Consider the following 8,836-nt stretch of genomic DNA (forward strand, 5'->3'; position numbering starts at 1 on the left):
CTATATCAGCCCCACCAAAAATATTTTTCACCAGCCGGCACTGGTTGGATGTCTTTGTGTGTCTCTGTGTTGCAACCTGTCCAGGGTGTACCCCGTCTTTCACTCATAGACTGCTGTAGATAGGAACCGACCCCACCGCGACCTTGATCGAGCGGGAGAGGATGGATGGATGAATAGTTTAATGTTAAAACTTCAATATGAATTTGTTTGTATGAAACTGTTTTATGAATAGCTTACTGAAGGGCCTCGTGGCACTTTAACATTTGCTAGCAAAAAAATAGCTGCTTACAAAAATATAAATATTTATATATACGTAGATGCCAGTTAAGTCTAGTTATTGTCAGACAATTCAAGTCAGTTAGTACAAACACCAGGTCTTGTTTATATATAGATATATATCTTTAAATTAATTTTTTTGTTCCATTCATTCATTCTTTTCTTTTTGTCTGTACTTGTACTCTCACTGTACTGCTCAAATTGAACCGTTTTTCTACTTCACCAATTTGAGGTAATTTAAAGAAAGTGATGACATTGTCCTGGCTGTTAAGAGGTTAGGTCTAAGGTGGGAAATGAGTTATTAAAAAGTCGTCATAAAGATAATAAATCATGGATGGGTTTGTGTCTAGTGTTATTACCAGTGTTTTACCAGACAGACATAATTGAGGGCTGAGTATTCTACTCTGACCTGTTAAAAAAGTTAAGGACCCACAAAAACTGAATTGTAGGAGTTTGCTTTTTTATGTATTTATTACAATTTCGGTATGGGAGCAGTCAAAACAATTTGCAACTTGCTTCCTTCCCGGGCAACAATTATTAGATGAGGCTAAGCCTCAGGTAATAGTTTGAAGTCAAATAAATTTAGCCCCAGTTTGATTGTAAAACAAGCTGCATGATAAATGCTAGAAAAGAAGAGTTAAAGGGTAGAAAGAGGTCATAAAAAAAGACATGTCATTTCTCTGCTTCAGTGCAGCTTACTGCTTTTTTGCCCCCTCACTTATTTCCTCTCCAGTGCACTCATATTTTCAGAGGAAGAAAACGTGGGATCCAGATGTTGGACTCTTGCTGCAGATGTGCACGCATACAGGCCAAGAAATCCTAGCTAGCTAGCCATGGACATGATTTCACACACAAGAGCATAAAACCGAGCCTACACCATTTACATGAACTCACAACTTAGAAATAAAGCACATTTACAGACATAAGGCCAAATCTAGGTTTGTAAATACTCCTTTAACAGACTACTGAGACAACCAGACAATGAGACCTGAAAGCACTGTGTTACTGGTACATTACTGGGTTTTTTTGTACATTTACTCCCCTCTTAACAGGCACTACCTGCAGACTTATTTCAAGCAGGAATAAAACAGGCACAAAAACAGGAGCTCTCTAATGGTTCACAAAATGGCTTAAAATATTAATGTTTCCTCCGCAAACCACTTGTATGGCTCAAAGCCAATTATTTTGAAAACAAGTTACATTGGAGTGACCTTGGCTGGCTCAAATGAAACATTTAATGTTTATCAAATAAGTGGCACATGGCAGCATTAAACAACACCAAGCACTTAGAATGTACTTACTGGAATATGAATGTAACAAATAAAGCACTCAGTTTTGCTCTGGTTTGCTTTTTTTTTTTTTATTGATATATAAATTGATTATGGAGAATTGACGAAATAATAATGACTCTATGACAACGGAACTGTACTTGCACTGCCATTCATTCAAAATTTGAGCTGTTGCTCTGACAAGCAGAATGTACAAGCACTTTTTTCTAGCACTACTAATCACCAATTAAGACGTGTCCATGCCTGAAAGCACAAATGGTTAGTTTGTGGTTTAAAGAAAGATCTCAAAATAAAATCTTAAGAAATTATTTATGTCTATGTTTTTGTTCAGTATTAAAATTTGAGAATGCACGGTCTGATTATCGTGTTCGTTTTGGGTTTGAAATGCTGCATGTTGGCTCGTATCAGTCAGGTTCTGTTTGTTTTCTTGACGGGAGTAGATGAATCACCTGACTGGCAATCAGTAAGACAACACTGCAGAACCTGGGCTGAGGTTTTCTCTTCAATTATTAAATGAAACAGAGAAAAAAGCTCAGAACTGTGTCTGTGTTTACAGGCTAAGAGAAAACACCTAATAATAACAAGAAAAAAATATATACTTCTTTCTTTTAAAGGTGAAAACATTTTCCGATGCCTTCATCTTGCAGCTCACCGCTGTCATCCACCTCATTATGAAGACACAGAGCACAAGAAAACAGTCTTGTCACCAAATCTACACACTTACACACAAATACACATTCAAAACACGCCAGCCATATGGGTCAGATTTAATCGCTGTAATTTCATTTCCCCCTCATCAGCTCCCAGCCAGATAGACTAAGTCCCATTTGTAACCACTGCAGCGCTACTGGAAGGAAATATGACAGATAAGGGGACTCTTCTAATAAGCTTGCTGTGTAGATCAGATAAATAAAGAGAGCTTTTTTTGCAAGTTAGCAAGAGAAATGTTTTATAGAGGTGTGGAAACCTCGAATCTCCCAGCATAAACTTTCATAAAAAAAATATAAAACTAATTGGAGAAACAAATTAACTTTGTTGATTGTTTGCAAGATTTAGGAAGCTCCCAGGAAATGACTCAAAGACGCCTGGGAAATCTTGTCAGGATAAGATTGCATTGTGATGTCAAATAAAATAAAAAAACACAGCACCATATAAATAATTTCCAGATTAAGTTTTTCACCTTATCAACATCAGCTGATTGTCATCTTAATTGTGGTATGAACATTATTTATTTATTTATGCAAACTTTTTTTTTTAGCAGAGGAGTACTCACTGCAGGATGTTTTAAACACAAATTAAAGCCACACCATTAAATATGCTTTGTCATCCATACATATGAACAGCATAAAACATGTACCTACATTCAAATTGATATGACTACATGTCCCTAAACAACGGTATTAAAGCTATACACCTTTTGTAACAACCAACTATTTCCTGATACAGTTCCAAATGCATGATTGACCATTCTTCCAATCAGCAATGTTTGAGCTCATCAGAAAATATATTGGATTCCTTGGACAAATCTGGTCCATATGTTTGTTATTAGGTGTGATGCATGTATTCAATTTTATTCATCTGAACCAACCACAACTCTAAGATGGGATACATTTTGTCAGGCTGTACAAGCCTAAGCGTCATGCTAAGAGGCTGCTTCACTCTCAATGTTCCTAAAGGTATACATGTGAAATAATGAAGGCAGAGAACAATCACCAAATCACTAATCTAGGCCCAGACTATTGGAACTTGGTTTCCCAACTGGATAGCAAAACATAATAAACAATGTTGTTTTATATAGCTAATCTGTCTGAAACGAAGTGAATCCAAGCCTATTGAAACCTTATGGGTTAAAAAGTAGGTCTGTGCCAAGCACTCAAACCTTTAGCATTTAGAACCATAATGGTCAAATATTCTGTGACAAGTTACACCAGAAGCTTATTAATGGCTGCAAAAATGTTTTGTTTATATCCAAGGTCGCTAGGAGATATTTATCTAGATGTAAGCAAGTATTTTTTTTATATGTTTCAGCCTAAAATTATAATTTAAAAACTTGTTTATTAGGGTTAAAAACACTCAGGACTTTTTCATAGTTTCATAAAATGTGTATTCTGCATTATTATATCATTATTTTTTTAACTATAAAAAAGAAAATTTCAAATAAACCATTAAACAGAAAATAATTCTGACATCTATGCAGTTAAGTGGATCTAAACCAGAATTGTAAATGTTTAAAAATGAAGAAATCCTTGCATAATTTTCTTAAGTAGATTTCACTTTTATCTTTTTAGACCATTCATGCGTGGCAGGGTTTGGAAATAAAGATAAAAATCTATCATAAACAGAACCAAGGATTATTCCGTTTATTTAAAGTTGCTAAATTTAGTTTTTACAGTGGCAGGTCAGTCTTTGAAAGACTGTTATTTGTCACTGCCAGAGTCAAGATCATGTTTTACATACTTAAGTGCTTCTGAAAATATGCACAAAACAATTAACATTGCATTTTAACAGTTTAATGTTAATTTTAACACACTAATGGTGCAGCTCATGAAGAGGAGTTTATGGATGTTTACAAAAGATTGTGTGTACGGGTATGTAGGTCTTAATAATAGTCAGGGATGGTTTCTTGATTAAATATTTCTCTGCCTCAAAGGATACAAACCCTCTCATACTGTAAATAGTCATATTTTCTATCAGTCTGTTATTGACCTACAGTATAAGCCTGTGGGACAGTTCACCATTCTACAATCAGTACGCCCAGTCATCACTTCATATACTCATTGCTAATTGGTTGACTTAATGGCTAGTTTATTAGCCACACCTAACTAGTATAGTATTAGACACCTTTTGATTTTAGAGTGGCAGATATTTCACTGCAGATCTATGGTGAGAAGCTCTAGTTTTACCAAATCATAAAAGGGCTCTACATAATCCCTTAATTATGGGGTCAGCATCCATCAGAAAAAGGCTACACTGTCATAAAATTATTGACATAGTTAGCAAATATACCAAGATAGGCTGAATTGTTTAAATAGTCCACAATTTGTTCTAATGAGGCAAAGTGTACCAAGATAACAACCCAGGTAATAATAAACAGCCTGTCCATTGCTATGGGTAGAATGAAGAAATGCTTTCTTGTTTCCATCAAGTTTGAAAAACGAACATTTGATTCTTGCCGCTGAAATCAAGGTTAATCCAAGCAGGCAATTTTTTCCTGATCAGTTGTAGTGTAACCTTTACTTTTCTGTTCTCATCAGAAAGTAATCAAATCTGAATCTTTCCTTAAAACATAGATGAGCTATTCTTATATGACACGAACAACCCTTGCACATAAATGCCTCATGCTTAATTTATTTTTTACCTGTCTGGCTATTGTAGTGAACCTGTGGTCAATCTGTGTTCACCACAAGCACATTTTCACATTGGAACTTCAGTGACAGTAAAAAATGAGCAACTTGGTGGGATCCTGAGGCCATAAGACAAGTTCAGCGACTCAAAGCAAAATAGATAACAGTTTGCTGTGTCTATGATATAAGAAATTAAGGATTAAAAAATATTAATTAGAACTGTAATGTATTAGATTAAAAAATATGATAAATTACTTTAAAATGAATCATCCATAGTAAGTAAAGAAAATAAAAATATAATTCATTATACTAGCTGCAGTATCCGGTGGACATGTTCTATGTACTACAAATACACCATCTATATCATTTAAAGCACTTAACCTCGTTGTGTGGTAAAGCAAAACATGTTAGTCTTGTATGAGACCCTCCTGCACAGAACAACAATAGACACCAAACAGAATAGCTTGTTGACGCAAGTATAGAGTTGATGGTTCAGGGTTTACTGAGTAAGGGAAAGTTTTTAAGGAAGAAAAGTGGGACCAAATAAACGAGGATGGCAGCCAGAAAAGCTGCGAGGAGATTCATAGAGGATCTCTTTAGGTGATTTCTCAATGGAACACTGAGGCACCTCATCTAAGCATGATCCTGTTCCAGAGCTCTTTTCTTTGAGAGAAGACAATAAACGATAAACAGAGAACTTCTAAAAAGTAGCTAAGAAGTTGCAGGCCTGATTACATCTCACAGAGCAAAACAATCTGGCATCTATCTGACAGAATCAGTACCTATTTAAGCTCATCCTGGTTCTAGCTTGACACGCTCCAGCTGTGAGGACACTCTTACAAGCCACACCCTGTAGTCATATATAGGTAGAAACACACAAACCAACCTTCATGCAACCCTGTGTACCTAACAAAAGAGACTGTTTCTGTCTTTTTTTCTGTTCTTCTGGAAGAAAATTAGTGTTCTTGTGAGGCCACTGAATTGGTATAATTACATGGGTTTAAATGCAAATTTACAATGTGCCTATTAATTCTATTCTGTTCATTTCAAATGACTGACTGCACTTAATTAAATCAGATTGATTAGACCTTTTCAAGACTTTCCCTTTACAGCCACATAATTATGACAAATAGAGCCACTTGACACCAAATGCAGAGGACTAGGCTCTCTTTTTCTCTGCCAGTCAGGGTCTTTCAAGTCCTTGCACAGGGCGGGCAAGCAGGATGTCAAAATGGGACACCACATTATTCTCGAGGCAAGATGTTTATTTATACAGTCAGTTAAGGCTTCTGACCTGTTGTTCTAATTTTTACCAAACCTTTCATAAAAACATTACATTAGCAGCCATTACATCTACCCACACTGGGGCTTCATTCAAAACCCTAGGCCTCCAGTTTTAGGTCTCGGTGCAGATTATACTTGTTTCTTTGTTATTATGATGATCCTTGTCATTGCACCCACATGCTCTGCAGAAATGGGTGACCATCTCGGCTAATTAATGCCAGCAGCAAAAATTTGATTAAGCATTTGCCTTAACAAGCAGAAATCAAGAGATGAGAAATGTGAATCATTATAGTCTTTACTTGTCAACATCTTCTAGTCTTTGTGCACCAATTTTATCTTAAAGTCATAATTTGTGCATATAATTTATTTCTATTCAGATATAGTTGCAACTATAGGATTATTTTAACATGTTTTACAATTATCTGTTATATTGGTTGATAGATCTGGTGGTAAAGGCCAAAAAAAAAAAGATGAAAACTGATTAGGTGTATTTTCTGGAGCTGGATAAGTAGCGAAATATAAAATACCTCCACAGAGCAATATCAAGTTGTATTAATCTATCAAACCATCTTTCGAGCCATCCTTGGATAAACCCATCCATCTGTGTTACACCTACTATCTTCAGAAACAACAATAATAAAACAGAAAAGGTATAGAATTTATAATCAATAATGAATTATTATTTTATATTTGTAGTGCAAAAAAGAATGAAAAAAACAAAAGTTTAGTTCTGAAAATGTAAAAGACCATGACATGAAAAATGTATAGGCACCATACAGGGAAAAGATTTTTAAAAAATTGTAAATATATGTCTAAAGAATAAAATAGCGTTTTTATTGATCAAGCTGCCCAGATTTAAAATTACTAAATCCTAAAACAAAGTTGCTTTAAGGCAAAAAAAAATGTATAGTTAAGAGAGTAACAAATAACTTAAAAGCAGCAAGTGCCTAACATAGAATTTAGAAAGGCAGTTCCCCAGGACCTGGCGAGTTAATGGCTAACAGGGCTCCTGCTCCTCAAGTGTTTTTCTGAGCTTTGATTGCAATTTGGAGGGAGAATTATCTCATCGGGGTGTGTGGGTGGAGGGAGGTCGTGTCTGGCTGTGAAGTGCTTGTCATTACCAAGATTTTTCCCTTTCTATTTTCTCTTTTGTCTTTTCCCTTCTTCCTTTTGTTAAAGGTAAAACCAAAATGTCTCGAGAAACAAGTAGCTTCTACAGATGGCACAATGCATGTATAGAATCTGCATGATATCAGAATATCAGAATCTTCCCTGCCTGCTTAGTGGTCTCTCTAAACAAGGTCTTTAGAAGTAGTTTTTGTGCTTGAATGTTTTACTGGCATTCTCACAAAAATCAGACTGGATAAAAACCTTAACAGATTTTTAACTATAACCTCTTTGTGGATTAAACATGATGTGATTTCACTTCTTAATTTTTAGTAAAAAAGGCACTTAAAAAAATAATAATAAAGTTTCACACTTACAACTCAAGGTGATCTATTGGAACTGTGGCAAATTACTATATCTCATGTAGCAACTTTCAAACTCCTCAAGGTAATCCAAAATGCTTGAAAGGACATCAAAGGAAAAATAGAAATTACCAAATTAACAGCTTTCTCATTGATAGATATCTACCTTTAAAAACAAAAACACACATCAAAAGTGATTCTATCTAAGTTTTGAATATTTTTTTTTACAGCACAATAAAGAAACTTGTAAATACATAGGTATGAAGTCATAATTCTGCCAAAAGTTGTAATCATTTAAAAGTTCACAGCTCACAAAATTCTGACCTCATATGGCACAGCCATCTCAGCCATCAGCTCACAATCTTGTTAAGGCATCGCTGCAAACACCAAAAAAGGATAACAGTAGCTGCTAACTGATTAGAAATCTAAATGTTTGTGCTTTGGTATTAGCAAGAGTGTATTCAAACCTCACTTTCATGAAAAGTGAAGCCAATGTTAGGTTAAATCATGCACCAAATTTAACATTAATCAGTTTAGAGCATATTGCAATAAGAACACACTAATGTCTTAAACTAAGGAACCTAATGAAGACTTCACTCAACAAATTTTCAGTTCTTTAGCAGAACAGAGATTAGTCTAAAGATGCTTTGCTAATGTCACTAGCTGCAACTAGGAAGAAAGCAGTGCAGTTAGAATTTCCTGAAGGAGTAGCCAATCTCAGACAGTTTACTTTAGGTTGGTTCCATGATCATAATGACAAAAGTTCACATGAACACAAAGAGCCAGGTCCACATGCATGTAGGAGAGGGGCTATAACCATATAAAAAGCAGGCCACATGCACAGAAAAAGAGGCATGCACTCATACTTATGATATATTTAAGGGTTAATGATTTTATCTGTATGCATAAAATGTTCAAAAACTGTGTGGAGAGTAGTTTATATGTGTTTGTTTTAAATAAAACTGCACGTATGCGAGTATGGGTGTGCACTTCAGGTAGAAATCTGAATTCATAAGTTGGATTTACTAAAAGCATTGCAAATAGGAGCGCTGGTATACCGAAACGAAAACAGATAATCTGGTGCCAAATGAAAGCACCACTGGCCTTACCATAATGGGACTAATCAGTTAAAAGTGGAATACACTTGCAGCCTTACAGGTAATTATCTGCACAG

The sequence above is a fragment of the Cyprinodon variegatus genome, unplaced genomic scaffold (genome assembly GCF_000732505.1).
Source record: "Cyprinodon variegatus isolate N-32 unplaced genomic scaffold, C_variegatus-1.0 Scaffold1015, whole genome shotgun sequence".
Taxonomy (NCBI): domain Eukaryota; kingdom Metazoa; phylum Chordata; class Actinopteri; order Cyprinodontiformes; family Cyprinodontidae; genus Cyprinodon; species Cyprinodon variegatus.